At 31.4% G+C, this 9,595-nt stretch overlaps 1 non-coding gene across 1 annotated transcript; it reads left to right on the top strand.

Moving 5' to 3' along the window:
• The first annotated feature begins 649 nt into the window (after positions 1–649).
• On the top strand, positions 650–756 carry LOC139903736 (small nucleolar RNA R71). The gene has a single exon (XR_011778531.1). It is a non-coding gene; the product is annotated as a small nucleolar RNA R71 (small nucleolar RNA).
• Positions 757–9,595: the final 8,839 nt, after the last annotated feature.

The following is a 9,595-nucleotide window of genomic DNA, read 5'->3' as shown; positions in this document are numbered from 1 at the left end:
ATTCATCATAACTTCTTCAAAGTTATATTTCTTCTCTACTGGCTGCGTGTTATGATTTTGTTGTTGATACGGTAATTGAGGTAACGGTTGTTGTTGGAAATTTTGTTGAGGTGGAAATGGAGTTTGGTTTCTATTGAAAAAGCCAGGTGGTCCATTTCTTTGAAAAGCAAAATTCTTCGGGTTTTGATATCCTGGGTTTGCAGGTTGATAATTAGAATTTCCTCCTTGAAAATTTCCTTGTCTTTGATTGGCTATAAAATTAACTTATGCTACTGAGTTCATTGGCCGATCATTGATATCACAGTCTTTCGTGAAATGTGGTTGTCCACAGATTTCACATCCTACTTGCAATGTTAAAACTGTTGAATTTAGTTTCTCTATTTCTCTTCCAAACTTTTTGAATTGATTCGACAGTGAAGCTATGGTTGTGTTGTTGTCTTCATTTTCTTCAAGGCTTGCCACCGTCCTTCTAGGTAGTTGATCTCTAGACGGTGTCCATTCAAAAGTATGAACTGACATGTCTTCTAACATGTCATATGCTTGATTTGGTGATTTGTACATAAATACTCCTCCAGCGGAGGAATCTAATATACCACGAGTATGTTCATCAATACCACGATAAAAAGTTTGAACTATTTGCCCTTTTTGCAATCCGTGTTGCGGACAATTTCGTAACATTCTTTTTAATCTTTCCCATGCATCATAAAGAGTTTCATCCGACTTTTGTTTAAAAGTGGTGATTTCAGTTCTAAGTCTTTCGGCTTTTGCCGATGGGAAAAATCGGGTAATGAATTTTTCTCTTAATTCGTTAAAAGTTGTGATAGAATCGGGTTTTGATGCTTTCAACCATGCTTTTGCGTCTCCGATTAACGAGTACGGAAAAGTTCTTAACTTAAATGCATCTGAAGAAACATCTTTGTTTTTGTACAGTTCACATAAATCTTTAAAAGCTTCTAAATGTTCTATCGGATTATTATTAAGTCTTCCGTCGAATTGGTTTTCACGAACCATGTGCATAAACTGCCCCTTGACTTCCCAGTTTTCAGCCTCAATTTCAGGTCTTCTTATAGGTGCAAGTGCGAGAGGGGGAACAGTTTGTCTGGTATTCCACATCGGTAGATCATTTAGATCAGGTGTTACTTCAGCCATTTCTTCTTTAATGACGATGGTTTCAGGTTTAGTTTTGATTTCTGGTTGACCACTAGTGTTTCCTACTTGTTTATCTTTTTTGTTGTTTTTCGGTGTTTTCGGTTGACTAGTACTACCTAATTTTTTTTTGTTTTTCTTGTTTTAATCTTTTGTTCAAGTTTCTTTCAGGCTCTGGATTAAGTGCAACGAGTTTAGGATTTCCTGAACGGGTCATACAATTACAAAATTGTATGTAATCTTGAAGGATTTATTCACTAAGTGTATAAACATTGAACTTTCTTGAAAATGAATTTTCACAAAAGGATCGAATAACATAAAAACAATGATAAAAACCTTTAAACAAACAGATTTTTCTTCTGATTTTGCCCACGTTTCGAATAGCCAAAAGATGCAGCAGAGGGGCATGATTCGTTTGGTCTCAATATAATTGAGTACTGTTTGGCTCCAATAACCCAGTCCACGTACAAATCCAACTATTACTACGAATCAGAAAAATTATCTATTTATTTAACTGCCAACTTTCCCGGCAGCGGCGCCAAAAAGTTGATGACGTGAAGATCGTGTCCTTTTATTTTGATCGAATTTAGATTGAATTTATTACACGAATTGGTTGTGATTATATGGTGTTCTTATGATTTCGGATTGATTTCACACATATAGGCAACTTTGTCCTATCCGTATAGTAATAGTTTATTTGGTAAATCCGGTTCGTTCCACAGGGAAATGGAGTTTTCAAGGTTTTAATCGCTAAAAGTTAATCTATTAAAAGGGGGATTTTGGATTAGGGTTTACTACTTAATTGAACGGAATTTAAATTTAACTAAAACGAAATAACTAAATTAACGACAATAAAAATACAATTTAACTAATTTGAAAAAATAGAAGAAATAAGGTTTTTCATGGCAATATAGCAAAATAGTAAAAAGTAATTAAAATTTACTATATGGTAAAAAGTGAAATTGAAGAGATTTAAAATAAGGTAAAGTAGTGGCTGCTAAAATATGTCCCCTCTGGATTTATGGATTGTTTTTAAGTCCGGTTATGATGTTTTAATATATATCCTTATATTTTATCTTCCGATTTATAAAGATTTAACTAACTAAAATTAAATCTAACTTTCGTTTCGATCTTGTTTTAGCGAATTAAATTATACCCCGATTATTTAAATTAAGATTTAATCCTGTTTTTACTTTCGTTAAAACCAAAATTATAACGGTCTTACCCTTTTTATAATTACACGATTATATAAACTGTAATATTACCCAAACCACCGAATCACACTTCTAAATTGTTGTCAATAATTTGTTCATATGTCCGTCTAGATCACCGAGGTGTTGAAGCATAATTTATGTCAATTTAATGCACTTTCGTTTATCAATTTTAATAAATTATGTGATAAGGGTGAAAATATTAAATTATATAACAATGGGTCGGTGATTAAACTTAATATTAAAAATAGTAAAAGTTATATCATAATATTATAATATGGTTCAATCCATTTGTCCAGAGGTTCTACATTTTAGTTACCACTATGGATATTTAGTTGGACATTATAACGGCGTAAAAATATAAATTATATAAAATGGACATAATAACAATAATAAATAAATAACAATAATAACGATGATAATAATAAATATTATGATAACAATAATAATAATAACAATAATAATAATAATAATAATAATAATAATAATAATAATAATAATAATAATAATAATAATAATAATAATAATAACAATAGTAATAACAACGATAATAACGATACGCGAAAATAAAGTTGGGACGTGGAGACTTACAGTGAGTTGGAACGGTAAAAAGCGATATTATTAGCGTAGCGGTACACGGACAGAACTTCGACTTAAAACCCGTAAGTTAAACGTTACAATAACTTTATTATTAAAATAAAGTTAAATTAAAATTAAAATTATAAATATATATTATGAATATTACAGAAGAGAAATGAAAATTGTGTATAAAACTCTCGATCAAACTGCCTTTTTATAGGATTTTGACTTGCTACAGTAACCCATGCGATCTCATGGGTTTTATGCCTATTTCCCATGCGATCGCATGGCCGCCAGATCCAGCTCACAATTTTTTGGATTTTTACTTGTCGACATATTATAAAAATATATATAATATATAAATAATTTATATAATTATTTAAAAATTATATTATATTCTTGTGCATAGTTGACTCATAATTTTGGCTCCGATGTCTCGTACATTTACGCCCGGTTTATGTCTCAGTCCAGGTTTCTCGAACGTCTTTTCGTACAATTTAATATCGTGTAATTTGCGTTCCGCGACTTGTATTCTTGTCAATCTTTAGACGTTTTTCTTCGATAATTTAAACCACTTGGAGTGTAACTTGTACGTTTGAGCATTTTGTACGTTTTTGCCTTTTAAATCTTCGTTTTCGACTTTAAATCTTCATTTTTGAGCGATCTTCGTCTTTCGTCTTCGCACTTATTTATTTAAACAATTACAACTAAAAATAAGAAAACTACAATTAAAAACATTACATTTTGGAATGATATTGCGTCTAAATATATGTTCGTTTTAAGCAATATCAATAACCCATCAATATAAGCCTCAATCTTGCGGTCCTCATCCGCATAAGCATTAGGACATAACAAAGTTAACTCAAAGAACCTCGGCTCATAAGCATCTAATTCGGTGCCCTTCATTTTCAAGTTTCTAAGTTCAGCCTCTAGCTTCTTAAGTTCACCCCGGGGATGATAACGGGTGATCATTCTTTCCTTGAAATTATTCCAAGTTAAACCATACGCCACATCGTTACCCAAACTACTAACCAAGTTGTTCCACCAAGTCAATGCACTATCCTTAAGAGTGCAGCTAGCAAAACTAACCTTATCCTCCTCTCGGACTCGGCTAACCCTGAAAATAGACTCAATCTTCTCGAACTAACGAGTAAGTCCAATGGGTCCGTCAGTACCACAAAATTCTTGTGGACGACTTGCCATGAACGTTTTGTGGGAGCATCCCACCTGATTGTTGTTATTAGCATTAGCATTAACATTTGCTGCCATAGCAGCAGCTATCCCTTCGGAGATAAGACATTGCATACGGGCTTCGTTGGACTCGCGGGGAGGCATGATCTTCAAAATAGAATAACACAACCGTTAGTACTAAAAATAATACTAGTGTTATAAAGGAATAGATCGAACACGAAAAGATTAACCATTAAAATAATAGTCAATGGACACTATGAGTAATAACATGACTGTTATGATTGTTATAGAAATAACCACCACATGCATACACATTTTATGATAAAATCATACAACATACATAGCACCTAACATATATGATCTACATTACGCATAATATAACATGCCAAGAGTCACAACATCAGAAATAAAAATATGATAATGATAATAGATGTCATAAAGAAATAACCATCCATACATAAATGAAAAAAATATCCCATAACAAAAACCTTAATAAAATCCTCGGCAAAATGCCGTACATAACCTAAAAATGTATGTATAAAAGGACATTAAGTCTTATGAAATAAGTAATCAATCATGAATCATCATATCACATCTGCTTAGAGCAGGTTGTTATAAGCTGGGCTGATATGAGTCTCGGCAGGAGTCTCATACTTCCTCAACTTTCCTTTCACTTCTTCCAACTCTGTCTCCAAACCACGAACTATGCTCTCAAGAGCCTCGAACTTTGCATCCACCTCACGGTTATGCTTCCGGTTCTCGAACCCAACATTATGCTTGAAACTGACAAACAAATCCATACTAGCTCGAATCTCGTCCATCACCTCGTTATGCGGCAAGGTACGCATACAATCACTAAGAGCATTAATACGCGTCCTGTCATTGTAAGCTCTGGTCATGTGAGTGATGGTAGCCATGTAGTAGTTAACAGGATCATCGATCAAAGGTTGATCAGCACGGCGTCTGGCAGCAGCCGAAGGAGCAGGAGCAGGAACGGAGTTGTTGCTCGAAGTCGACATCTGCAAATAGTAAAACCGCAAACCACATACAACATAGAATAAATGCTTATGATATAACTCATATGAAATGAAATGCATAATAATGCTATAGCAAAAGGGTCGGGCTGTAGACTAGACTCTAATGCACCCTAAAAATCACGGGTTAACCACATTATGACCGCCTTGTTCCCTACAACCAGAGCTCTGATACCAACTGTGATGGTCCCGTCAAAACACTTAACGGCTCCGTCACTTGGTCCCACAGCTTGATCGAACTTAAATGAATTTAATAAACAACATTGCATTCTTTTATTTCAAAAGTTTCCCAAAAAGGAAACATGCCAAAATATGTAGTATAAAATAACCCAACATATTAATTAACCAAAGTTGACATAAAACATTGTCAACAACCCACAAGTTTAAATTATTCAAAAACAGAATGCAAGTTCAAAGTTTCATAAAATCTGCCCAAATGTATGCAGACTCTTCTAACACAGCGGAAGTATCAAATAAACTCAAGTACCTGTGAAAACATGCGAGTAAACTGTCAACACAAAGGTTGAGTGAATTATAGGTTTAAATAATTGAATAAACTTTAGACCACAAGATTTAAAATGTTAGAAAACATTAAACATTATTCCATTATCAATGAGCCACCTGGTAACCACTTAACCCTTTATTTACCCTTACCAAATACAATAAATAATATACACCGAACAGTGTATCTACAACAAAATACGAAGTACTAAACATTCCGATTATAAATTGCTAGCGCGACTAGCTCGAAATGGGGTTGTCAAACCCGATAGATCTATCCGTAGGATTCGCGTTCACTAGTAGAAACCAGTGATTACAGTTACCAGACTAGGGAATATTTTTGTTCAACTCATAACGAATAATTTAACTTTAATTGTCACTTGTGTCTAAACGTAAAATAAAATGCATGTAATCACATCCCAAAAATATACTTTGAAAAGTATGTAAAAACGGGACTATAACTCACCTTAATAGCAAATAAAGTAACCACACAAATAAGCGAACAACAAACGAAGTAAAGTGATCAGGAATGATCACAACGCCGACCCTAATCAAGAATCAAATGATGTAATCGTGTAGAGAAGAACGCGTAGAATCCGTTTATGTATATGAATTGATGATCCAAGCAAGATTTTTGTTGAAGGATTATGATGATGGTGGTGTGCTAGGCGACGGCCAAAGGGGAGAAAAAGGGAGGAGAAAGAGAGAAAGATAGATTAGGTTTTGTGAAATTATGAAAGTGAATTACAAAAGTGGAAAACAAATGGGAGTATACTCTCTCCCTTGCCATCGTCCGAATGGGTGCATGGGGGTGGGGCCCCATGGCCCAATTTTGTTAAATGGTAAAATCCTAGTGGCCCGAACGCCCGATCGAAACCCGAAACGCGAAAACACGACTACGCGATTTAAAATTCGGAGAGATAACAAATACGCGACGAAAAATATATATAAATACTATATATAATCATATGATATTAAAATATCATATTTAAAATAATTAGGACTTAAAAATCCCGAAAGCTTGACCGTTGGTTTGAAAACCGAAAAGATTCGCCGGATAGAAATCCGCGACACGTAGAAACGTATAACTTAAATTATGAATACAAATATTCACATAACACATAATAATTAATATATATATTATTATTACACAATAAAAATATAGGTCATAGAAATGACGTGGCACAAATAACAGTTAATGATCGTTAAATAATTAACCTTAAAAGATAACGGAAAAAGTAAGGTCGTGACACATATCTGATAAACAATTTATATATATATATATATATATATATATATATATATATATATATATATATATATATATATATATATATATATACTAAATATGGACAATGCCCACCAATCATGCTCCACCACATCATCACCATCGCTACAATATAGCAGTAACGGGCAAGGGTATTTTTATCTTTTTACACCCGCCAACAAAAAAAACCTGAAACATATCTGATAAACAATATTCATACACAAAAATTGACAATATACTAAATAGAAAGAAAAAAAAACTGAAACTATCACCACCACTAGCTGCCAAAGCACCACCACTCCACTGCAACTAACCACATGTCGCCGCCAAGATTATTCACCTAACACTATCACCATCGGCCACCTCCTGTCAGGACCACCAACAAGCTACTGTTACCACCACCCTTGACAACCACGAGCTACATTTATGCAAATAATAGTTGTACATTGTGCTTAGAAGGTTGTACATTGCTAGAAGGTTGTACAATGGCGATGTCTGATATTTAGTAGTACACTGGTGGTGATTATTGTCGTAAAACATGTAGTCATTTTGCTTTTTTTTTACAAACAAATAAGAGTAGGAAAAAAAAGATCTATAAACAAAAGTTTAGATCTATAAAACTATAAACAAAAGTGTGATCCCGTTTGAAAAGAAAAATAGAAAAGGTCACTGGAGACGTATGACGGGACCAGAAACTCCCACTAACTGTTAGATCTTAATCCGGAGCAAAGATGAACCAAAACAATATCCAGAACAAAAAGGGAAAAGATTTTATGAAAAGAAAAAAGATTAAAATCACACTTACATCAAAAAAAAAAAATTTAAGGCACCAACAGAGATAAAGGAGTGAGACATTGCTGAAGTTCGTGGTGGTCGTAAACCCAAAAAACAGAAGGTCGTGGTTGTGACGACCCGGGAATTTACGACCAAATTCAAACTTAATCTTTATATGAAATCGACACGATAAGCAAAGTCTATAATGTTGAAGTCTCAAAAAAAAACTTTGAACTGTGTTCATGTATACAATTGACCTTTGACCATTCTCGACGATTCACGAACAACTATTTGTAAATAGATATGTGTATATATATATATATAAATAATAACTGGAAATATAAATTGAAATATTAAATGTTGTTATTATTAAATGTATGTATGTAAAATAAAAATAAAAATATGATATTATGAAAATTATTATTTAAAACGTATATATATATATATATATATATATATATATATATATATATATATATATATATATATATATATATATATATATATATATATATTATATGGAATGTAATGGCTTCAAAGCTTGTAAACCTTCAACTGTCAGTCATTCAATATTAAACAAAGTTAAATACGAATACTTATAAATATACAATAGTAAATTATTAAATAATATATTTACATAAATTTTATCCATAACTATTATGGGTATACTATAGATATGTATGTATATATATAAAATTTATAAATATTATATAAAGAAATTAGAATATTTCAGCCTATGTAAATATTAGTGTGATAATATCAAGCTTATAAGTATTATTTTTAATATTATTATTATCATCATTATTATTAACAAAATTCTCAAAAATGATTATCATTAATAATTAGCATTAGCAGCATTATTGCTATTATTATTATATTATTAGAATATTATTATAATCAATATAATTATTAATATTATTATTTATATTATTAGTATTATAATCATTATTAAAATTACTAAAATTTTGTAATTATAGTTATTATAAAAACAATTGGCTATTACTAATACTAATTTATTGTTATCAATATCATTATTAATCTTATCCTTTATAACTTTTATTATTACTAGATATTGATATTATTATTTTTAGTAATAGTAATAATGTTAAATGTATAATAATTATTAATGTAGTTTTATTTAATAATTAATAATATTAAGTATATATAATTAAAATTAGATTCAGGAACCGAATATTGCAAACATCCCATCCCAGTTTTTTTTTTTTTTTTTTTTTTGATATTTTGTGTTTGTCTCCAAATTATTCGATAGCAATTTCAAAGAGATCGTACAATCTTGTTAAATATCTTACTTTATTCAATCTTTGTTTTTATCTTCAGTTTGTTACCTGTCTGTTTCAACCACGGTACCAGACAAAATTTATTCATGGATATGATCTCTGCAATTGAAAATGGATTAAGAAAAACAGATCAGATATTTTTTTTTTCTTTTTAAAGCTCGGCACCTCTGTATTGTGTTCTATAAATCCAAATCTCGAAATCAAATCAATTTTCAAAATGTAAAAATGCTATTCTGTTAGGAATCTTGTATCTAATCTTTCTGCAAAGTTTCAAATGTTAATTTATCGTATCGAATTCGAATTCAAGAGTCAAAGTTTTTAGATTAAAAAGTCAAACATTGTTCTTCAATTAAATTCGAATTGTGTGTGATGATTCAAGTGAAATTGAGTATTGAGATAGATTCTAGGAATGATTTTAAACCTAATTCGTGTTGTAACAATTGTCTAAAACATTCTCAAAATTAAAATCAATTTTAATTTTTTTTGTTGTAACTCACGACAGCAGCAGCAGCGAACATCAATTTGATATATTTTTTTTTCTTTCGAATTCCACTTCTCTCAAACTATGTTTCTGTTTCGGTTGAAAGTCTAATA

Source organism: Rutidosis leptorrhynchoides, chromosome 3, assembly GCF_046630445.1.
Source record: "Rutidosis leptorrhynchoides isolate AG116_Rl617_1_P2 chromosome 3, CSIRO_AGI_Rlap_v1, whole genome shotgun sequence".
NCBI classification, from domain to species: Eukaryota; Viridiplantae; Streptophyta; class Magnoliopsida; order Asterales; family Asteraceae; genus Rutidosis; species Rutidosis leptorrhynchoides.
Note: the sequence above shows the minus strand (reverse complement) of the source record. Positions and strands in the feature narration are given on the sequence as shown.